The sequence below is a fragment of the Episyrphus balteatus genome (assembly GCF_945859705.1).
Source record: "Episyrphus balteatus chromosome X unlocalized genomic scaffold, idEpiBalt1.1 SUPER_X_unloc_1, whole genome shotgun sequence".
NCBI classification, from domain to species: domain Eukaryota; kingdom Metazoa; phylum Arthropoda; class Insecta; order Diptera; family Syrphidae; genus Episyrphus; species Episyrphus balteatus.
This window is the reverse complement of record NW_026605125.1, coordinates 145,001-152,500: the sequence shown is the minus strand read 5'-3', so window position 1 is coordinate 152,500 and position 7,500 is coordinate 145,001. Positions and strand designations below refer to the sequence as shown.

The following is a 7,500-nucleotide window of genomic DNA, read 5'->3' as shown; positions in this document are numbered from 1 at the left end:
TTGTTACACACTCCTTAGCGGATTCCGACTTCCATGGCCACCGTCCTGCTGTTTTAAGCAACCAACGCCTTTCATGGTATCTGCATGAGTTGTTAATTTTGGCACCTTAACATTATGTTTGGTTCATCCCACAGCGCCAGTTCTGCTTACCAAAAGTGGCCCACTGGGCACAATATATCACAACCAAAACCTTCATATCAAGAAAGGCTAGGTTCTTACCCATTTAAAGTTTGAGAATAGGTTAAGATCGTTTCGACCCTAAGGCCTCTAATCATTCGCTTTACCAGATAAGATTATTTTATATAATTTTTAATTGCACCAGCTATCCTGAGGGAAACTTCGGAGGGAACCAGCTACTAGATGGTTCGATTAGTCTTTCGCCCCTATACTCAATTCTGACAATCGATTTGCACGTCAGAACTGTTTCGGTCTTCCATCAGGGTTTCCCCTGACTTCAACCTGATCAAGTATAGTTCACCATCTTTCGGGTCACAGCATATATGCTCAAGGTACGCTCTAGTTAGAGGCATAAATAATATAAATATCATTATGCATAACTGTATAGAACGCCCCGGGATTGAATAAATAATTCATAACAAATTATAAACTAATCCCATTAAATTAAGTTAAGTTAATTATGCCATTGGGTTTTATTAAAAATACCCAATGACTTGCACATATGTTAGACTCCTTGGTCCGTGTTTCAAGACGGGTCCCGAAGGTATCCTGAATCTATCGCATTGTTAATCATAAAAGTGCATACAATATAAATAAACAAATCAATAGATCTATTTACCATTGTAAAATTCCGAAAAATTTAAGCACAATATATAATTATATCTGTCAATGATTTATCAAATCCAAAACATTTATTTTATGTTGAAAATCCGAAGATAAACAATTTGAATAAACTTAAGTAATGGATCTTATGATAAATATTTATTACATTAACAGATTACAATGTCCTTATATGGAAAAATTGCACACTATTGTTAAAATATTTTTTATATATTTTTATATTAGTATTGAATTTTCCATAATGGATATTCAGGTTCATCGGGCTTAACCTCTAAGCAGTTTCACGTACTATTTAACTCTCTATTCAGAGTTCTTTTCAACTTTCCCTCACGGTACTTGTTTACTATCGGTCTCATGGTTATATTTAGTTTTAGATGGAGTTTACCACCCACTTAGTGCTGCACTATCAAGCAACACGACTCTTTGGAAACACCTTCTAGTAATCATTAACGTTATACGGGCCTGGCACCCTCTATGGGTAAATGGCCTCATTTAAGAAGGACTTAAATCGTTAATTTCTCATACTAGATTATAGATGTTCCATACACTGCATCCCATATTTGCCATAAAGACAAAATGGCTTAGTGCTGAACTGATTTCTTTTCGCTCGCCGCTACTAAGAAAATCCTTGTTAGTTTCTTTTCCTTCCCTCATTAATATGCTTAAATTCGGGGAGTTATCTCATATGAGTTGAGGTTGCTTAACACTTTTTATTTGCTTAATAATTTTATATACTCAATTCAAAATATTTTTTATATATCGATCATTTCAGCCATTTTATCAATTCAAGTAGAATGCCTCAATTGCCAAATTATATTATGACAACGATCTGCAATGTTAGAAATTTTTATATACTAACATCCTCTAAAAAATAGATAAAACGAACTTACTGTCGCTCGATATTATTTTGAGGTATATATTATATTTTAATATTATGAATTTTTACAAATCCAATAATATAACATGCGCATTTGATAAATCAAAAGCAGCTTATTTAGCATAGTATCACAACCCTCAACCATATGTAGTCCAAGCAGCACTTCAAAATTAATTAAAGTACATAACAGCATGGACTGCTATATGCGTTCAAAATGTCGATGTTCATGTGTCCTGCAGTTCACACGATGACGCACAGTTTGCTGCGTTCTTCATCGACCCATGAGCCAAGTGATCCACCGCTTAGAGTATTATTATTTTTTTATTTTATATTTAGTCAATTTTTTTTTTTAAGAAATAAAAATTTATTTCTTTTTATATTTTATGTATTTTTTTTATGTTGCGAATGTCCAATTCCAAAGAATCGTTAACTTATAAATTTCTTTTAAAGAAATCTAAGTACAACATTTTTATACATTTTTATTTTTATATATATATATCGTTACAACTTATGCTATGCGTTTTAGCCGGATAGTACCGGGATATTGTCCAAGTACGACACCTTTAGGGGTTAATTCGTCGCAACGTATACACGCCACGCCGAAGGGCGGGTTTTTACACCCAGGAGGATATTACCCCGAAGGGTACGACACCTTTGTTTTTTCGACTTTTGCTCTAGCAAGTTTGTTTATGCATATATATATTTTCATAAGCGTCACTATTTCGATGACGATGACAATTGGCTACCATTTAAATATTTTGTTCATATTTTTTTTTGAAAAAAAAAGACCGAATGCATTACTTATAGTAATACACCCAGTCTAATTTGTTTTTGTATTTTGGTTATAACGTCACTATTTAGATGACAACACCATTTGGCTACGATTTAAATATTTTGTTCATATTTTTTTTTAAAAAAAAAAGACTGAATGCATTACATATAGTAACACACCCAGTCTAATTTGTTTTTGTATATTGGCTAAAAACGTCACTATTTAGATGACGACACCATTTGGCTACCATTTAAATATTTTGTTCATATTTTTTTTTTGAAAAAAAAAGACTGAATGCATTACTTATAGTAACACACCCAGTCTATTTTGTATTTGTTTTTTTTTTATTATATATATATCGTTACAACTTATGCTATGCGTTTTAGCCGGATAGTACCGGGATATTGTCCAAGTACGACACCTTTAGGGGTTAATTCGTCGCAACGTATACACGCCACGCCGAAGGGCGGGTTTTTACACCCAGGAGGATATTACCCCGAAGGGTACGACACCTTTGTTGTTCGACTTTTGCTATAGCAAGTTTGTTTATTCATATATATATTTTCATAAGCGTCACTATTTCGATGACGATGACAATTGGCTACCGTTTAAATACTTTGTTCTTAATTTTTTTTGAAAAAAAAAGACTGAATGCATTACTTATAGTAACACACCCAGTCTAATTTGTATTTGTATTTTTACTTCTTTTGAAGTATTCTTTTTTGTATTTGTTTATATATTTATTGTATATTTTATACATTTTGTACCATAATTGTACATTTTTATTTTTATATTTTATTTTTCTTTTTTATATATATTAAATATATATAAATTTTATTTTATTGGAAAAATCACGTTAATGATCCTTCCGCAGGTTCACCTACGGAAACCTTGTTACGACTTTTACTTCCTCTAAACCATCAAGTTTGGTCAACTTCTGCGAAACAACCGTAACACGTTAGCGTCACAGTGATCACGTCCGGAGACCTCACTAAATAATTCAATCGGTAGTAGCGACGGGCGGTGTGTACAAAGGGCAGGGACTTAATCAATACGAGTTAATGACTCGCACTTACTAGGAATTCCAAGTTCATGTGAACAGTTTCAGTTCACAATCCCAAGCATGAAAGTGGTTCAGCGGTTTACCCGGACCTCTCGGTCTAGGAAATACACGTTGATACTTTCATTGTAGCGCGCGTGCAGCCCAGGACATCTAAGGGCATTCCAGACCTGTTATTGCTCAATCTCATTATTGCTAGACGCAATTTGTCCATTTAAGAAGCTAGTGTCCTTATAATGGGACAAACAAACAGGTACGACTCCACTAACATAAACACATTCAAACACAATTATATTTTACTATATTCATGAATGAAGGCTATGAAAGCTTCAACATCATAATCCTGAAAGCATCTATTTAATATATTTGAGTCTCGTTCGTTATCGGAATTAACCAGACAAATCACTCCACGAACTAAGAACGGCCATGCACCACCACCCATAGATTCGAGAAAGAGCTATCAATCTGTCTTACACGCTTATGTTCGGACCTGGTAAGTTTTCCCGTGTTGAGTCAAATTAAGCCGCAGGCTCCACTCCTGGTGGTGCCCTTCCGTCAATTCCTTTAAGTTTCAGCTTTGCAACCATACTTCCCCCGGAGCCCAAAAGCTTTGGTTTCCCGGGAAGCGACTGAGAGAGCCATAGAAGTAGCTACACCCAATTGCTAGCTGGCATCGTTTATGGTTAGAACTAGGGCGGTATCTGATCGCCTTCGAACCTCTAACTTTCGTTCTTGATTAATGAAAACATCTTTGGCAAATGCTTTCGCTTAAGTTAGTCTTACGACGGTCCAAGAATTTCACCTCTCGCGTCGTAATACTAATGCCCCCAATCTGCTTCTATTAATCATTACCTCTTGATCTAAAAACCAATGAAAGTAGATCAGAAGTCTTATTTCATTATTCCATGCACAAAATATTCAGGCATTTGGAGCCTGCTTTAAGCACTCTAATTTGTTCAAAGTAATTGTAACGGCCCACAACAGCACTCGATGAAGAGCACTGAAGCAGGTTTTAATAGGAGGAATACATAATGGTACATAAGTATCATAAATGTATAAGAACTCCACCGATAATACGCTTGCATACATAAGGTAATGTACAATCCACAATTGTAGTTGTACTACCCGTATGAAGCACAAATTCAACTACGAACGTTTTAACCGCAACAACTTTAATATACGCTATTGGAGCTGGAATTACCGCGGCTGCTGGCACCAGACTTGCCCTCCAATTGGTCCTTGTTAAAGGATTTAAAGTGTACTCATTCCAATTACAGGGCCTCGGATATGAGTCCTGTATTGTTATTTTTCGTCACTACCTCCCCGAACTGGGAGTGGGTAATTTACGCGCCTGCTGCCTTCCTTAGATGTGGTAGCCGTTTCTCAGGCTCCCTCTCCGGAATCGAACCCTGATTCCCCGTTACCCGTAGCAACCATGGTAGTCCTAGATACTACCATCAATAGTTGATAGGGCAGACATTTGAAAGATCTGTCGTCGGTACTAGACCATACGATCGGCAAATTATCTAGAGTTCAACCATTATAACGATTTCCGAAGAAATCGCTTGGTTTTAGCCTAATAAAAGCACACGTTCCAAAAGGTCCGTGTTTATATTGCATGTATTAGCTCTAGAATTACCACAGTTATCCAAGTAACTGTTAACGATCTAATAAACCATAACTGATATAATGAGCCTTTTGCGGTTTCACTTTTAATTCGTGTGTACTTAGACATGCATGGCTTAATCTTTGAGACAAGCATATAACTACTGGCAGGATCAACCAGAATAATGTTATAATATTTTATTTTTAATATTATTTGAAATTTTGAAAAATAACATCAATCTCCTCTCAATAAATCCAATGATAAAGTTTTTATTTTTTTTTTTTTTATTTATTTATATTTATACATACTTTTTGTTTTATATCCTCCCTAATAGGGATAATTATTATTTTATTTTTTTTACCAACACAATTTTTATTTGTATATATTTTTTGGTAAATTTATTTTTATTTTTATTTATTTGTATGTATTTTGTATGGGTATTTTGTATGGGTATTTTGTATTTTTACTTTTATCTGGAAAATGAGGGAAAATGCATTTCACAAAGGTTTCATATAACAACTATTTTTATTTTAACAAAGAGAACTCCTACCGTATGGTGAACTCTGATATTGTTAAATTTTAGTGTAGCACCTTTCACAAATACATATCAATGATTATTTTCAAATTTCTAATATTTTCTTTTACTTCAATATATTGAAGTGTTTTTGGAATATTTTTATAAAATAAACCATTTATTTATGATATAGAATTAATAATTCTTTTTAATAATTTTTCTTTATGAACATTTTTATGTTCAACAAATAATCCCAATTGGAAATTAATATTTATTATTTTTTTTTCGACATTACTTTACTTAAAGTATTTTTTTTTGACATCTTTGCCACAAAGCCAGTGTTCTTAGCCACAACGCCGTGGTACCACTTTTGGTGAAAACGAGGTGCGAGTCCCCGCCCAATCATAATACCACATTACCAGTAAGTTAATTCGTTGCAACTTAAAAAGCCACATCGAAAGAGGTTTACATACATGTTTCCTTAACATCAAAATATGCGCCCCCTTTGGTAGTTTGAGTTTTTTTCACAACAAAGTGGAGGTAAATAACATGACCAAACTAATAACTTCATATTTTCCTCTTTTTGGATCGAAAATGCTCGATTCCGTAAAATAGATTTGAAACATACTTGGATACATTCGGTTCGGCGAATTTTCACAAAAAAAGTTGACCCTTTTTTTGGGACTTAGTGCAATTTTTGAAAAATTTTGTATGGGAAAAAGTCAACTTTTTCCAGAAATCCGAAAAAAGGCCCAAAAACGCACTTGGTTGCGGTCGAGTTTTACTAGGGTAGGAAAAACCACTTGCAACCAAGTGTTCGACTTAGAAAAATTTTGGACATAAAATTTTTGGAAAAAAATTTTCTACTTAATAAATCGGAAAAATGGCCCAAAAACGCACTTGGTTGCGGTCGAGTTTTACTAGGGTGGTAAAAGTCAATTTTCAATGTTGAAAATTTTTTTCGACTTTTTTATATAATATATGTTATTCAGAACAACTAAATCGACTGAGTAAATGGCCCAAAAACGCACTTGGTTGCGATCGAGTTTTACTAGGGTGGTAAAACTCAATTTTCAATGTTGAAAATTTTTTTCGACTTAGAAAAATTTTGGACATAAAATTTTTGGAAAAAAATAAATCGGAAAAATGGCCCAAAAATGCACTTGATTGCGGTCGAGTTTTACTAGGTTGGTAAAAGTCAATTTTGAATGTTGAAAATTTTTTTGGACTTTTTATATTTTTTATTTTTTTATATTTTTGTTGATATAAATTTTGAATTGAATTTGATGTTGAAAAGTTTGTTAATAAAATAGACTTGAGTGAAGTTTTTTCATGGATTTTCCATGTCCCGAATGTATGGAAGTGTGTTTTTTTTCTACTTCAATAATATCACTGATTCAGAGTATCACGAAAAATAATTTAAAAAACCTACTATCTATCAAAATGTGGTTGAACTTTTTTTACAGACATTTTAAAGTCTCCGAATGGAAGTAAGGACTTGAAAAATAATATTTTTTGTAGACTTATTTTGGATGTAAATTTTTTGCAAGTCTTTGGAATTATTTTTTGTAAATTTTTTCTAAGTCTTTTTCCACTTAGAATATTTCTTTTTATTTTGTATTAGTATCATATTTGCATGTTTTTTAAAACTTTTTTTCTAAGTCTTTGGCTACTTAGAATTTTTTTTTTCAATTTTTGCTTAAAACATTTTGCATGGTATTTTTTAAGTTTTTTCTAAGTCTTTGGTTACTTAGAATATTTTTTTTTTATTTTTGATTAATATCAATTTGAATGATATTTTTAACTTTTTTCTAAGTCTTTGGTTACTTAGAATATTTTTTTTTTATTTTTGATTAATATCATATTTGCATGA

The 7,500-nt window shown here is 32.9% G+C and overlaps 2 non-coding genes and 1 pseudogene across 2 annotated transcripts; all 3 read right to left on the bottom strand.

Annotated features, from left to right (window-relative positions):
• The window catches only part of LOC129920809 (large subunit ribosomal RNA), a 5,425-nt pseudogene extending 3,928 nt beyond the window's left edge, over positions 1-1,497 (bottom strand).
• A 309-nt stretch (positions 1,498-1,806) lies between these two features.
• Positions 1,807-1,985, bottom strand: LOC129920824 (5.8S ribosomal RNA). Its single transcript, XR_008773361.1, has one exon. It is a non-coding gene; the product is annotated as a 5.8S ribosomal RNA (ribosomal RNA).
• Positions 1,986-3,304: 1,319 nt separating this feature from the next.
• LOC129920867 (small subunit ribosomal RNA) lies at positions 3,305-5,296 on the bottom strand. The gene has a single exon (XR_008773402.1). It is a non-coding gene; the product is annotated as a small subunit ribosomal RNA (ribosomal RNA).
• Positions 5,297-7,500: the final 2,204 nt, after the last annotated feature.